Source organism: Jaculus jaculus, chromosome X (genome assembly GCF_020740685.1).
Source record: "Jaculus jaculus isolate mJacJac1 chromosome X, mJacJac1.mat.Y.cur, whole genome shotgun sequence".
Lineage (NCBI taxonomy): Eukaryota > Metazoa > Chordata > Mammalia > Rodentia > Dipodidae > Jaculus > Jaculus jaculus.
The window spans coordinates 109,043,066-109,059,919 of NC_059125.1; the positions used below are offsets into that span (position 1 = coordinate 109,043,066).

At 43.9% G+C, this 16,854-nt stretch overlaps 1 pseudogene; it reads right to left on the reverse strand.

Moving 5' to 3' along the window:
- Window positions 1–929: 929 nt before the first annotated feature.
- Window positions 930–16,316, reverse strand: LOC101600047 (annotated as a pseudogene).
- Between the last annotated feature and the right edge of the window lie 538 nt (window positions 16,317–16,854).

The window sequence follows — 16,854 nt, forward strand, 5'->3', positions numbered from 1 at the left end:
CTCAGCCTCAGCTTGGGGGAGGGAGGGGGACTGGAGGGCCGTGGGCCTTTGGCAGAACTGGGATCTGTGCTTGTCTGAGGTGATCTACTCCTACCCCTCTTCTCTGGGCCCCAGTGAGTTCCACCTCCAGTCTTGCTAGTGAGGGTTCCTGGGCCAGAACAGGGCACCAAGGGTGAAGCAGTCACAATGCCAGAGTCACACGTGGACTTTCGAGGGCTGGGTCCTGCCACTGCCCGAATCTTCTCTCCCACAAGATATATGATACAAAGGCCACACACGAGGGGTGGGGAGAGGGGAGCAAAACTATCTGTCTACACTTTGCACAAAGGTCCCACTGTCATTGGGGCCAAGGGGGATGCCTTCTCCATTGCCACTTGTGCTGCTCAGAGCCAGGGGACAAACTGCACTTGTATAAGGCACTAATTCTCTGGACATTCAACAATTGTGGGGGGGGAGGAAGGGGGGAGCTGGGCAGTGGCAGGGAGCAGCCAAGATGGTTAGGAAAATGGTAGAACCCACACCCAGCCAGTTGGTGCTGTTTCTGAAACTTTGGGAACTTTGGGGCCTCGATATCTATCCCCTCTGCCTTGGGAAATAGAACCCAGGGACCTCTGGAGATCACCTCCAGGCACCCCCCAAAAGAAGCTGAGCAAATTACACAAGACCCCCTAAAATGAACACCCCCCCCCCACATACACACACACAGTTTGTTTCCTGTGGCATTTAAATTAATCTGGTTGGTCCATAGAAAATAAGTATGTATATTTGTTTTTTCCTATGTACATATATATAGATTTATTTATAAAACCCACCTCCCACCCTTAAGATGGGAGGAGCTGGGGAAAATCGAAGAGGTGGAAAAGGGGGCCCAGAAAAATTGGGAGGGGGTCTTGGAGAGGTAGCTGCAGAGGGAGAGACCTTTCTTCAAGTTAAGGGGGGCAAAGAGCTCCGTTAACAGTCATCTTGCTCCCCCTGCTGGTGGAAGAGGGCGTCTGCAGGCAGTTCGAGGTGCCCCCGTTGGCGGCTGTGGTGGCCCCACTGGTGTAATTGGGGAGGTAGGGTGGGTGGCTGGGGGGCCATGAGAACTGGGAGAGCCATAGGAGGGAGTCGCAGGGCTGGGCAGGGAGGAGGAGGTGGCTGGCAGGGTGGCAGGGCTGGGAGCCTTGTGGCTGACTGACTCACACTCAGATGCCCCACTGGTATTGGTACCTTCAGAAGGGGTGGGCATGGAAGGTAGAGTGAGTCGCTTGCAGGCTGACTGGACACAGTACTTGAGTGGAAGAGGGTCATTCCGCCGCCAGGGGTAGATGTAGGCAATGTCCATGAGGGTGTAGTATTCCTTCAGTGGCTCATCCTCATAGAGAACTTCCACCTTGTACTTGCTGGGCACATCCATCTTGTTGTGGAGAAACTTGGCAAGGTGCATGACGGTCATGGCTGCTGGGCATCTCAGGAAGAGCACCCCGGTCTGCTTCTCCTTGTCCCCCTCTCCATTCTCCAGAAGGCCCTTCTTCTCTTCCGGTCCCTGCCTCCTTCGTAGAACTCGATGGAAAGGCTGAAGATCTCATCACCCCCAAGAGCCCCCTGTCCTGCTCCAGGACCTCCCCGCGGTCCTTGTTGGAGCAGTTGGGGACCTCTGTCAAGGGGTATGCTGCATAAAAGTCCCGTCGCCGTTTCATCTCATCTTTAAAGGGCCCAGGTACCAACTTGTAGACAATGTCTTGGAGGGTTTTGTCAGATCTGATGCTCAGCAGTGGTCGGGTTTTGTGGACCTGCACGTCACACATGGGACAGTATTTGTTGGTCTCCAGGTAGCGCACGATGCAAGTTTTGCAGAAGGAATGCAAGCACTCCACAATGGTGGTGGTGTCAATGAAGTACCCTCCACAGAGGGCGCATATGAGGTGAGGGTTTAACTCCGTGATTTCGATGCCTGGATCGGAGCTGGGGGGCACTGGCAAGCTTCACCCTGGCTTCGGGGTCCGGCCAGTCTCAGGGAGGGGGATGGAAAGGAAGGGAGGGAGGGGAAGGGGGCCCACAGCCGTGTCGCTGGCTCTGACTGCTGGAGGGAAGAAATCTATGGCAAGAAAGGTGTTTGTGAGAGCGGCTTGGGGTGGGAGGGAGAGCTGGAGTGTCAGAATTAATTTTTTAAAATATTTATTTACTTATTTATTTGAGAGCGACAGACAGAAAGAGGCAGATAGAGAGAAAGAGAATGGGCCCGCCAGGGCCTCTAGCCACTGCAAACAAATGCCAGATGCCTGCGCCCCCTTGTGCATCTGGCTAACATGGGTCCTGGGGAATCAAGCCTCGAACCGGTGTCCTTAGGGTTCACAGCAAGCCCTTAACCACTAAGCCATCTCTCCAGCCCAGAATTAAAATTTTTAAAAGGTGTCTTGACCCCTTCCCACATCCTTCCTCTGAAGCCCTTCTTCTTCCTCACTAGTTCCTCTTCTATGTTGTTGCCTTTTTTATTAAGATTGTGTCTAAGTATATGTGTATCTGTGTCACCTGATGAGTTTAATTAGCATTGCCTGCATGAACATAAGTGGGGGATATTGACTAGAGCCCATGGAATCTACCAGTTGCTACACCAATGATGAAAATTTCTCTGGTTCCCCCAGAAGCTGTTAACTGCCAAGCACTCCACAGGGGTGGATGGGGACCTCATTCCCTCCTCCATTACCTATGATGGAATGTTCATGGTCTTGTGCAACTTAGTTATGAGAATCTCTCTGTGATCATGATTGCAGTAACCATGTCATGCCCAGTAGACACCATCCATAGCACTCCTCCTCATCCTTTATCTCTTACAGTCTTTCAGCTCCCTTCTGGAATGCACCTGAGGCTTGGATGGAGTGATACAGATGTATGTCCTGTGTATCACTAGACATTTAACAATCAGGTTTTCTCAGCATTGTGTTGAATGTTGAACTCCCTCAAGAGTCTTTACAAAGAATTTAGTTTAATTGAATGTGAGAACAGCACTTATCTATATGCTTTATTTCTTGAAAATTCTTTCACCAGCATTGTGTAATTTTACCATAGGCATCCTGCACATATTTTGTTAAAGGTATACCACAATATCTAACTTTTGTAGAAAACTAATACAGCACATATTTATCTTTTGTTTGTGTGTGTTGCAAAACGTAGGAATTTTGATTGTGTTTGCATGGTAATTGTGTATCTTGAGATATAATATATATATAAATATAATAAGGCTTAAATATTTTGGGGTATATTTCTTGAGATTTTCTATGATGTTATATCATATGCATGTAAGGAAAGGTTTATTACCTCCTTGTTTCTGGCATGTTTTTAATCTTTGTATTGCCTTACTGCAATGGATAGAGATTCTAACATGTTGTTAACAGAACATTTTTTACCTTTTTCCCGATTTTAAAGATACAATGTTAATTGCACTTTCTCATAGATGCTCCTTATGAAGTCTATAACCTTGCAATATTAGTCTACTAACAATTTGCTGAACAAAGTTATAATGTAGGCCAGGCATGGATGGTAGTGTACACCATTAACCCCAGCACTTGAGAGGCTAATGTAGGGGGATTGCCATGTATTTATGGCCAGCCTTAGAATACAAAATGAATTCCAGTTCACCCTGGTCTGTATGGCAAAAAAAATATAACAAGAAAATGCCATTAAAGTTTTAATGTGAAAGGGCATTAATCTTTCCAAATACTTTTATGCATGAGTTGCAGATCATGTATGATAAGAGAAGATCACATCTATTAACTGTAAAATTGTCCATTGTGTTGATTTATTTTGTATCAAAAGAAAATGTGAGCCAGGAACTATAGTGTAATATGAAAGTGCTCTCTGGCTCATGATAATGGAGCTCTTTGGAATATGTAGGAAAATATATGTAGGAAATTTATAAAATTAAAATTTTCCTCTGGAATATGACTTCATTAATATATGCATAAGACCTTAAGTGAAGAATTAGTTGCCATTGACACTTATTCAAACAAACCTCTTTCTTCAGTCAGGAATATATGAAATGATGCAGTATAGGAAATTAGGCCAGGCATGATGGTGTACGCCAATAATCCCAGCACTGAAGACACAGAATCAGGATAACTGTGAGTTCTTGTCAACTTTTTTGTTAACAAGAGGGGGTGGGAAAGACAGCTCAGCAGATAAACATGCTTACTTCTAAATCCTGATATCCTGGGTTCAATTTCCAGTTTACCCATGCAAGCAAGATAGAACTCTAGCATCTAGACATAACAAAGCTATGAAATCACAACAGATGTGGTTACATGCTTAAGACATGAACAAAATGGGACCCACTCACCATTCTGTTATAAATAGTGGAAAGTATTTCCCGTGAAATGATCACATGGTTATATTTATTGCCAACATAACAGGACCTCATGCATTTCAAGTTTTGCCTATGACAAACAATTGTAAAATCTGTGCAGAAATCTTGGTTGAACATATGACTTGATTTTTCTGGAGTGAATTACTTTTATCATGTTGCATGCATATGCCTAATGTTTGAAAAACATATGACTAATTGTTTTGCCTCATCATTCATTTCTTTTATATTCATGTCAGTATAAGAAATTTCCATTTGTTCCACAGCCTTGCAATAAATTCATAAGATCAGACTTTTAAATTTTTACCCATCCTAATCCATATCTGAGCATGTATTCTATTGTGTTTTGAATTGATTTTCTCATGAGTGTATCTATAAATTTTGATTTACAAATACCTGTAACTCAAGCACATGTGCACACACGTCCTAGGATGAATGCACATACACATGTCTACCACACACACCTACATAGAAATCTATTTTTGTAGACCACTGGAGGGTGAAATTTATTTTAAAAATTATAACTTGGAAGGTAGGGGCTCCTGTGAGACAGAAGGAAGTCTCCAGAGATGAAGAGGGGAACTCTCCTGGTAATTCTGATAGGTATTCTTAAGGGAAATGAAATTTTTAGGGAAGAAAAAGTCAGGTCCTTAAGATTTCTTTTTGCTTGTTTTTGAGGCAGAGTCTTGTTCTATCCCAGGCTGACCTGGAATTCACTATGTAGTCTCAGGGTGGCTTTGAACTCATGGTGATCCACCTACCTCTCCCTCCAGAGTGCTAAGAATGAAGGCTTGCACCACCATCTATCATGTTTCTGCATAAGGGGTCTGGTTCCTGAGAGAAGGGACAATCTTCCAGAAATATTAACTCTCTAGGAAAGGATGTGATCTCCACAAAGGGCCTAATTCTGGTAAAATCATAGTTATCAAAGAGAGAGAGAGAGAGATCTAGCTTTTTTGAGCTGATTGGGTTGTTGGGTGTGACAGTTGGTATACCCTCCAGTAGGCTTTTCTGCAGGACCACAAAAGTGTATTGGTGATATTATTTGTGAAGTGCAGGAGGAAAGCCTCTGATTCCTGGATAAAGACATTGAGGGGGAGAATAAAAGAGGGAGGAGTCAGAAAAAGTGGGAACTTGGTAAATGGGGACTCAGAGAGGTCTTTAATATTCCCATTCTTGTAGTTTCAGATCTTGAAGGGCAATCCAACGGACCCAGGTAGATGGAGGTAGATAGTCTCAGGACCATCTGAGTGCAGACTGACTGTAAATGAGAGGAGATAATGTTAAAAGAGCAATTGAGTACCCAAGTCCAAAACTTAGGATTATAATACAAATAATTTTCATACACCATGAAGAACTAGAAATCCACTTCCAGATATGTTCACCAAAGGGCACTATCTGTCTGACATAGTCTGAATCTATTCTTGCAAATCATGTAAAGCAGAAATATTAGGAAGATATATGCAACATGCAACTTTGATGATGGTACAAGTGCCATATTGACCTGAACTCAAAAAAGCCATATGATTTTGTATCATTGAATTTCTCATCATCGTAACTTCAGAATTAAAAAGGAAATTCCCAGCCAAGCATGGTACCAAACACCTTTAATGCCAACAACATGGAGGCATAGGTAGGCAGATCACTGTGCACTCGAGGATACCCTGAGACAACATAGTGAATTCCAGGTCAGCCTGGACTAGAGCAAGACACTACCTCAAAATAATTGTAATAATAATAATGAGAGAAATTCCTGGGGTGTGTCATTTAAAGCATTTTTGAGTATATTTAGTGAGAGTTTTCAAATACCAAAAGACATCTTTAAGACCTATTGATGAGATAAAAATGATAGCTAAATGATGATACCAATGAAAAACACTTTGGGTCCAGAGATATTGTAACATAGGGATATTGGCAGGGTGATCTAGAGTTTCTATTTACCATCATCTCTGCATCCAGAGAAATACTAAAGGACACCTTCCAATCCATCCTGGGGGAAGCCAAGGTCAAAGATTAGTGCCACAGAGCCATTGGGTGTCATTTGGGGGTGCCAATGCATTCTTGGCCACAAAACACACTCAGTAGCAACCCATTATGATTTTTGAAGGACAATAATGTTTTAGTATAAATCAGGAGGGACACTCTTAGATAGAAAACATCACTGGGATATTCTGATCAAGTAGTATTTTGTTAGGGCCAGGCATGGTGGCACATGCCTTTAATTCCAGCACTCAGCAGGCAGAGCTAGGAGGATCACCATGAGTTTCAGGCCACCCTGAGAATACAAAGAGAATGCCAGGTCAGCCTGGGCTAGAGTGAGACCCTACCTTGAAAAACAAACAAACAAACAAAAGTGGTATTTTGTTGTTCCCAGCTTACAAATGCTTTCTGACTTAAGTGACCTTTGGTTGGAGTCTTTCACATATATCTATCTCAGATTTGAAAATAGCCATCCTGATATCTATGGTTATTTTTTTTATTGTGGGACTAGAACAACTAGAGAGGAGGAAGCCAACGTACTTTCTTGAAGCTTTGTCAGTTTCCCCTCTTGAAAAGCACTTTCTATGTCCCCTTTCAGCCCTTGTTGAATTAATAGGCCACTGAGAAATATTCTATCAGTAACCTGATTAAAGGCGGGAGAGCTAAGCTCTGACCTGGTCCATGTACTGTATTAATTGACTCCTGTCATCTCCTTGAAGAGGTGACACACACCTTCAGATTTCTCTTCTTGTGGCCTCCAATGCTTGACTTGAGAGTAACAAGTCAAGGATTTGACTCCAGACAATATGATAGCAGTTGGGGTGGCTGAAATCACAGTCAGAGGTCCCTTGCAGGTAGTTTCTAGAGAGGAAGAGAGAGAGGGGAAGGATTTGATCAACTCCTGATCTCCAGGATGGAACACAGGTGAGCAAGTGTCCCAATTGCAGGCCCCACTTAGGTGCTGCAGTGCTTGTTGAAATTGTGCAAGTGCCATGATATCTCATATCTGAGCAGACGTTTCCTTATAACAAGATAATCATTAGTGAGAAATGGTCATCCATATAATATTTCCTGTGAGCGTAATCCTAGAGTCTGAAGGGGATATACGATCTGTAATAGAGTTATGGGTAGGTAGCAAAGTCATCTATGGAAAATGGGTTTCCTGAAATAATTTTCTCAGATGTCTCTTAAGAATCCCATTAATTTTCTCTACCTTTCCAGGAGACTGTGGTCTATAGGTACAGTGTAGGTAATATTGCATCCACAGGGATCTTAGAGATTCCCTGAGTGACAGTTGCCTTGAAGGACAGGCTATTGTCAGTCGAAAGACTCTTGGGGAGTCCAAACCTTGAAATTATTTCAGTCACTTATGCCTTTACAACCTCTGAGTCCTTTTTCTGTCCTGCAGGAAGAGGCTTCCACCCAGCTGGTAAAAGTAGCTACCTATACTAAAATCTATTTGCCAGTTTTCCCCTGGGAACCTTTCAGTGCATTATAGGCATGGAAAGTCTCACCCTTTATTTAAAGGGCTATACTTCTAGCATATTTTGCAGGCTCTGGAAACCTATTTAATCATCTTCAAAAGATTTTTCCCTGGGCTGGAGAGATGGCTCAGCATTTAAGGCACTTGCCTGCAAAGCCTAAAATCCCACATTTAATTCCCAAGTACCCACGTAAGCCAGATGCACAAGGTGGCACGTGCATCTGGAGTTTGTTTCCAGTAGCTAGAGGCCCTGGTGCACCCATTCTCCACCCCCCCTCGTAAATAAATAAATAAAATACTTTTAAGAAAGATTTTTCCCTAAAAATACCATTTGTGCCGTCTCATGAACTGAGACCCAGGTGAAAGGTTTAGAGAAAAAAATTTAGGAATTTTCCATTGATTAGTCCCAGGTAAGAGCAACTTTCTTTATTCTATCTGGAGATACCCTGTAGGTTTTAAGACATGGCCCCATGTAATGTTCAATTCATTTTCCTGTTGGGAACATTGGAGACAAGTTCCCTCTAGGGTGCCTTTCTAAATGAGGAGTGCCTCTATTACCTTTGTGGGAAGGGGCTTCTTAGCATCAGCCTTGGCAGCCTGGTCAGTCAACCTACTTATTTTTAAGGGTCCTCCTAACCCCCACTGATGCACTTTGCAGTGCATTACTGCAACTTTAGAAGAAAGAATGACTGAAGTCAAGCATTGACAGATCTTTGTAGTAGTTTAAATGTATGGTTTCATAGACTCAGGCTTGAATCCTGAGTCTCCAGTGGTCAGAAACCTATTTGGGAAGAGGTATGTCACTGGGGGCGGGTATTGGAGTTCAACCCTCAAGTGTGATTAAGGGGGTATCTTGAGTCCAGCCCTAAGGTGTATGGAGAGCAATTTTGAGCTCTGACTGCTCATGCTTCCTGGTGTTGGTATTTGTTGGCTATTGGTGGTGAATTTCTGCCTGAATATATGGAAGTGAGCCAGCTTCTTCCAACATCTATTGTATTTCCCCTGGATTCTGTAAGTCTGAAAAAAAACCCTTTCCTCCATAAGCTGCTTCTGGTTGGATGTTGGTCCCAGCAACAAGGAGCTGACTGCAACAATCTCCTTATGATATTTAATAGAGAGACTGAGTAGTTGTCAGATTTTGTCTATCTTTCCAAATACTGGAAGAGTGGTATGAGCATAGCAGACTAACAAGGAGTGTTTAGAATCAGCATGAATATTAACTCTGATTTTTTGCTTAGTTCTAGTGCCTTGGTGAAAGCCATAAATTATACTAGCTGAGTACTATGCTTGAGGAAATGGGTGAAATTTCAATTACTTATTGAGGGTAACTATTGCTTTTTTGATCCCTTGTTCCATAAAGGAACTTCCTTCTGTATAAAGAATCTGGTCTGGTGATTTTTAAATATATTTGTTTATTTGAGAGAGAGAGAGAGAGAGAGAGAGAGAGAGAGAGAGAGAATGGGCAAACCAGAGCATACAGCCACTGCAAGCGAACCCCAGACACATATGTCACCTTATGCATCTGGCTTCTTTGTGTCCTGGGACCTGGGGAATAGAAAATGGGTCCTTTGGCTTTGTAATCAAGCACCTTAACTGCTAAGCCACCTCTCTATCCCAACTCTGTTTTTCTCTCTCTCTTTTTTTTTTTTTTGAAGGGGGTGGTTTTGAGGTAGTGTCTCAAACTAGCCCAAGATGACCTGCAGTCTGGGTTTTTGTTTGTTGAGAACTTTAATCTATGAACACATTGCAGTTTAATCATATTCCCATCTAGTCATACTCTTATATTCCTTCCCTTTCCCAGTTCCACAGAGGGCCCTCCTCAGTAGGGTAATCCATAGTCACAGTGAGTTCATGAATGCAACAATCACTCTCTGTGGGTGGAGGAAAACAATGTCTCAGGATATTCCTTCCCACTCTGTGGCTCTTATAATCTTTCAGCCCCCTGTTCCACAATATTCTCTGAGTCATGGAAAGTATGTCATAAGTCCCCTTTCATGTTGAGGTCTCAGCTCCTCTAATTATCTGTTTTGATAATATTTGAATCTCTTTAGTATCTACTACTATATCCCTAGAGAAAGTTCTCAGGCTAGCAGTGAGAGTGGCACACAGGTTTAATCTGTCACTTCTTCTTTAATGTTTCCTGGGGCTATCTCCCCAGTATTGGTTGACATCTGTTAAAAGCATATTCTCTAACCAAGAGTAAGGACAGCATTGATCAGAGGAGATGAACATAGTGATTTAAATTTTTTGATGGGCATAACCTTAATTTTAGCCAAAGAACAGTAGAATCTTCCCTATAGGGTAAATATTCTACCAAGCCATAGATTCATTAAAGAGGCAAATAATGAAAAACAGAGAGAAGAGATTATTCAGTGTGGCCACACTGGGAAGGGGAACAAGTAAAGAGACCAAGTCACCTCCTATTTCCATCTTCAGTGTTCTGATAGGAGGTTAATTGTAAGAGGTATGCATAACTACTAAGAAGTTCTGGTCCAGATGATCCCACCTACCATTTACATATCATCACGAGACTCCAGGGGAAATTCTAGTTCCTTGGAGTCCTTTGTCTCAAAAGCATGATGGCCAAACGGAGGGGCAAACCATCTTTCTTTAGAATATCTTCACTCCTGCCACTCCTGGGTTATGAGTTGGCACAATGGTCTCTTTGGATATTATCTACTCTCACATCTTGAGAATACCTTACACAGTGATCCCATTGGCTATTGCTCATTCTCAACCCTTAAGGATACCCCACATTGTTCTTTAATAAACTCCTTATTTTCTACTCTATGCTCTGTATGTCTCATCTAAATGCTTTTGAGAGAGAATACAAGGCCTAGTGAGCTAAGGGGAAGGGGGTTATCCAGAGTAAGATCCTGGTAAGATTACCAGCTGAGCCCTTTGTTATAGATGGTATTAATTCAGGGCCATTCATTGATATATAGGGGCACAGACCAGCAGAAGGAACAATAAGTAATAGAGATTTTCAGATTCAAGAATCTAAGTCCACTCTAGGACTTTTTGTATTTTTTAAATCATCAGAGGAAATTACATTGCCAAATAAACTAGAAGCTGGTCCTTTCAAATGCAGAAATTCCAACCCAGGACCCCAAAACATTCACCAATGATAGATTGCCAATTCCTACATAGCCTCCAAGAAGATCATGGTCTCAAATGTTCATTTGGGAAGTAGCCCAGCGAGATAGATGGCTAGACTCCAAGGTAGCAAGATCAGTGGCTGCAGAAGACAATGTGAGAACAAGTGAGTCTTTCTCAGAGGGTGGATCCAAGGTCTGCCTGATGACCCAAGCAAAAACTCTGCTCCACTGCTGAGGATTGATACTCATATTATTCTTGATCAAAGGAGCCTGTCTGGCATTGCTAATCATGGTCTGAGACTGTGAGAAAGTTGGCCAGGGCTGTGGGACATGGCTGGGGACCTTGGGCTGTGGGGGTTGCAGCCAGCCTTATGGTCGGGAACGCACTCTGGCGCCAGAGCTGACCCTCCCTTCTTGAGAAGTGGCAGTTTACCTCATTCGCCCAGAGGAAACGGGACAAGAGGGCCCTTCCCAGCCCAAAGCACCTCAGCATTGCACAGCCTAAGGTCCCCCCCAACCCCCCCCCCCGCCCCACCACAGTTCCTGACCTTGTGGCCAGCTGCCCAAGAGATCCTTATATGGTAGTAAATAGTCTCCCTGCTGCTGTAGCCACCGAATATGCAGCTGAAGTCACAAAGCTTTTCCCGCTGCTTTGGTTATCTCCCTTGCAACTTCTCCCTCACAAATGCCTTCCAACACCAGCCAATTAGATTGCAACCCATAAACCCATGTATCCAATCACCATATATTCTGTATATGCCTTCTCAACATTTGCTAAGGGTTTATGAATCCACTCCCTTTTTAAATAAACGAGACAAAGAGCTACCCATCAGACTGTCTCCCAGGTGGTTCATTGCCCGTCACATGCACCCACCCTGCTCCCCCCAACTCCTCTTACGCCTGGGAAGTCGGTGGACAATGACCCCTGGGGATAGTGAGGACCCTCAAGACCCTATCTCGAAAAACCAGAAAAAGAAAAAGAAAGAAAGAGACAGAGAGAGAGAGAGAAAGAAATAAAACTTTGAATTTTTCCCTGTGCACACAATCGTTTTGCTGATTTTACAGCATTTGTCATTTGTACCTTCAGATATGACCAGGGCCAGCGCCCTGGGTGTGCAACCTCTATATGGAGTCCTATACTCAGAAAAACCTCACCCTTGGCCTAATGCTGTCTTGTTAACATCTGAAATTCTTAATCATTTCATAATTGAACTTGTGTAAGTGGAATACAATGAGCCAATAAAGCAAAGGAGATACACTGGTCTTGGCATGCAGCTGTGAATGCCACAGAGGACAATTCTGAGGTGGTATTGGGTGGCAGGGTAGCCAATGTATGACCTGGACTACACTGGAAGTTGAATAGGACATGAGACTACTCACCCTTTCACCATAAATATGTAACGTCCTATAAGCATTTTACCCCAAATTTATCTGACAGACGCACCAGAACAGATTCATGTCTCCCCTTCTGATTCACAGTGCACCATGCTGGGATATTTGACTCTACCTCTCTACTGGAACTAAGGAAGCCAGAGGAAATGAGAAAATATACAGCTTCTAGCCCCACTGTCCATAAAAATGGCAACAATGAGATATATATGAGTTCTTTAAGACAACAATGTACCTTTAGGAGGAAGTTCAACTGTTCTGCTGAAGTACTCTATAGGAGATGCTGACCACCATCAGGCCAGGGAGAGATGCAGGACATATCCATGGCAGAGAAGTTGAGTGGAAAGGTCAGAACTGGGGTTAAGCTCCTAGTGAGAAGTGTGAAGACAGAATGGTGCTGTGGAAGGGCCAGTGTGTTCCTGCTGGGAGTTGAAAGTTATCAGTGATGAATGAGACGTGTAACACAACAAAAAGAGATGATAGGGCTGGAGAGATTGCTTAGCAGTTAAGGAACTTGCCTGTGAAGCCTAAGGACCTCAGTTTGAGGCTCAATTCCCCAGGACCCACATTAGCTGATACACAAGGGGGCACATGCATCTTGAGTTCATTTGCAGTGGCTGGAGGCCCTGGCATGCCCATTCTCTCTCTCTCCCCCCCCTCTCTTCCTCTTTCTCTATTGCTCACAAATAAATTAATAAAAATGGACAAAAATATAAAAAAGAGATGATAGAACTTTATAGTGAATGGAGGAGCAGGGCCACATTGCCCTCATGCCTAGGTCATTCTGTTCAGGGTTACTGTCTAGATGACCACCCAGGATCCCACAGAAAAACAGACAGACCACAGAATCTTAATATTTTAATTAGACACTGCAACATATTGGGAGGAAAAGCAATGCTAAACCTCAGAGAAAAGTTCAGTCCCTAGCAGGGACACAAAATAGTGCATTCTTATGAAATGCAGGCCAAACCAGGACCCAGTGTGGCTGCAAAATCTCAAGTCAAAAGACATCAGCTTCTTCTTTGGGAGGAAAGATTCTGGATTTAACCTGTCAAAAAAGACTTGAGTCAGGAAGATGTCTCCAGTGGGGGGCAACCCCTAGCCTTCCCCAGGGCATAAAACCAGGGAACAGGACATGGAATGTGTACCTCTCATTTCAAGAGATATGGAGCTTGTTAATGACATGCTGCATGGCCACTGAAATAGAAGTAGAAATGACTAGTCATTCCAGGCAGAGAAGTAGAAACCTTCATAGCTATGCAATAAACTTAACCCAGCAACCCCAACCCATATGGTGCTCTCTGGCCCTGGATTTGACCATTCTGCCTATTACTCAATTTAAATACAAGTGTGTTTTCTAAGTAAGAACTCAGTGCATGAATAGTTCACAAATTTTGGTGCTTATAAGTCATCTAGAACCTGTAAAATTATGTATACTGGACTGGAGAGATGGCTTAGCGGTTAAGCGCTTTCCTGTGAAGCCTAAGGACCCCGGTTCAAGGCTCGCTTTCCCAGGTCCCACGTTAGCCAGATGCACAAGGGGGCGCACGCGTCTGGAGTTCGTTTGCAGAGGCTGGAAGCCCTGGCGCACCCATTCTCTCTCTCTCCCTCTGTCTTTCTCTCTGTCTGTCGCTCTCCAATAAAAAATAAAAAAAATTAAATATATTAAAAAATATGTATACTTACTGACAAGTGACAAAGATATTACAGTTGCAGTGTCTTTAAATATAATAAAGATATATATAGGAAATATAGGAAAGTATACATGAATATATTCAAATTATCTATTTCTTTTCTTCTTATTTTCCTATTTATTTTTTTTTATTTTTCAAGGAATGGTCTTGCTGTAGCCCAGTCTGATCTGGAATTCACTATGTATCTCATGGTGGCCTTAAACTCACAGCAATCCTCCTTCCTCTGCCTCCCAAGTGCTAGGATTAAAGGTGTGTGCTACCATGCCTGGCCAAGGAATATATTTCTAACCGGATATAGATGGATGGACAGATGGAAGCATGGGTGAGTGTATGGATAGAGGCTCTAGGGCCAGGCTTGTCAGAATATGCCCCCAGGAGTGGAGATCCCTAAGTACCTGTCTGTTCCCCTATCCCCATTCTTCTATGGCACTAGTTTCTGCACAAAAATACCCTGGTCCTCCCCTGCCCTAGCTTACCAACTTTGTCCTTAAGGCTGGCAATCTGTTTCTGCAGCACAAGGCACTATCCCAGCAGATAGGGGAGAAAAATAAAAGGTTAGCATGTCCTTGACTCTTCCCTTCACTCTCACCCATCTCTCACACCTATCCCCTCATCCCATAACCCAGTGGTTAGACTAGAATGAGATTTTAAGGGAAAGGAGGCATCCTCCCTCCATGAGGGTGGGAAAGGGACATGAGTGAGTTTAATTGGATGCAAACCCCACTGCTTAGTTTAGAGGCCATTACTTGAGGGCAGCGCCACATTTCAACAGGTGACTGATTTTTTTCTTGTCTTGAAAAGTGAAGAGGTGGTTCCTGATCCCCTGAAAGAGAACACAAAAATATAACTCATATTGCCAAAGGAAAGGTTGAAGGGGCATGACAGTATCTGCAGTAGGACTGCCTTAAGCTCTGTAGGAAACTAGTTGCCTTCTCTGCCCAGAAGCCATTCCCTTCTCTCTTAGCTGCCTCCCTAGGAATTCTGGCTTAAGGCCTTCCTCCGTACACCATCTCCTATGGGAGAACTATCTGAAGAGGTAGGGATGCTTGGGAGCAAGGTTGAAACTCTGGGAGACAGCCAGTTTTCCATACCCAACCTTCTCAACCAAAGTCTCTAGACTTACCTGACGATAAGTTCACTCTGGGCCTGACACCTTTCTGGACCATAACCACGTGCTGACACCTTCCTGGAGTTTGAGAGATCTTGGTGTTGGAGTCCCTACTGTTGCCTACTCCACGATGCACAGATGGGCAAGATGGTCCTGGCCTGCTTGCTGGAACCTAAAGTAGGAATTTATAACTGATATGCCCCTCTCTCTGCTGGAGTGATGCAGAAAATAGGGATTTAGAAGTAAAAAATGTAACCTAGTGGCCACTTTATTCCTAGGTTAGTCTAGATCTGAGAAGGCCCAGGACCACTATGAGAAAGGCAGCAGGAATCAGGAAGAGCCCAACCTTTTCGGTGGTGAACAGCCCAAACAAGCTGCCAACAACGCCTCTTGGCCAGTTCCCCTCCTCCCAACTCCTTGTTGAAGAAGTGGTAAAAAAAAAAAAAAATGCACAGTATAGAGAAAATTTCATAAGCCATATTAAACATTCCATCCTATTAAAATGGCCCAAACATGGCATTTTAATGGCATTAGAATATGTTAAGAAAATGAATGTGTTTGGGGCAAGGCATGGAAAGGGTAAGAGAAAAGGGAAGGGAGAAGATGAGGAAAGTTTACTCACTTGGCCCTTTGGAGCTGCCTCTTTCTTTGGGAGGGTTTCTTCCCGGAAGTCTGGTTCACACTCAGTTGGTCTGTTTTCCACAGTCTCCTTCCCAGCCTGAGGCTTCAGCTGTATGGGGAAAGAGGCTAACGGATTTCTCCTAGCTCTGTCCGCCACAGGAAAACCGGAGATAGGAGGAAAGGTTATTGGTTTTGGAAGATAATATGAACGATGTTCTTGCGACTTCCTTTTCATGACAAATTTTGAGATAATATCATCAAAAGATTTTTTCTTCTGTGCCATTTTTTTTCTGGGAGTGGCTTTGGGCACTTGGCTAGGCACTTGCTTAGGCACTTGGCTAGGCACTTGCCTAGGCACTTGGCTAGGCTCGACCCGTTTTTTCTCTGTGGCAATGTTTACTATCTTCATTGATGAAGGTTTGGAGCAGGGGACGATGTAATTGCCAAAGAGCTCACATTGCAGGACTGCGGCTAATGCCCGAGGCACATCCCATGGAGCTGTTCCTGATCCATCAAGGGCATCATGTTGGGGTGTGACTCCAGAATATTTCTGGCCTCTTGAACTGATTTTGGGCCCTTTGGACAAAACCTTCACTTTCAACATACGTGTTACTGGAAAATCATCTGACGACAGGTCAGAGGACTCCGGGTCTTTGGGTGGCTGGCCTGGCCCCTGGATAATCAAAGGTAATATTTAACTTTCTTTCATTTTCAGATTACTTATTCTTGACCGCCCTTGGGTCCACCAAAGGTAAAAGGTGTGGCATTAACCTTAGCATCTTCATCCAGGCTACCCTCCCCTCTCCTTCAGGCCTCCCTGGCCCTACCACCCACAAGACTCCAACATGGGTTCCCCTGATCTTCGCTAGCCCAGGCAGCCTCCATCCCTGCAACCCCTGGGAACAGTCTTACTTAGATTTCTGCTTTACCACTGTGTGAGGATCTCCCACGAAGGGCATCTCCCCACCATTCCGTTACCCCCTTGGAGACGCTCAGGCAGCCCTCATCCCTGCCACTGCCCTCCCTGTATCCAGGACTAAGATCTGCTCCCTAAGAAGATACCTCATCATCCGAGGAGCTCATTTCTGAATAGTATCTGGACCGGTCAATAGAGACACTGCCAGATACTCAGGGCCTCCATT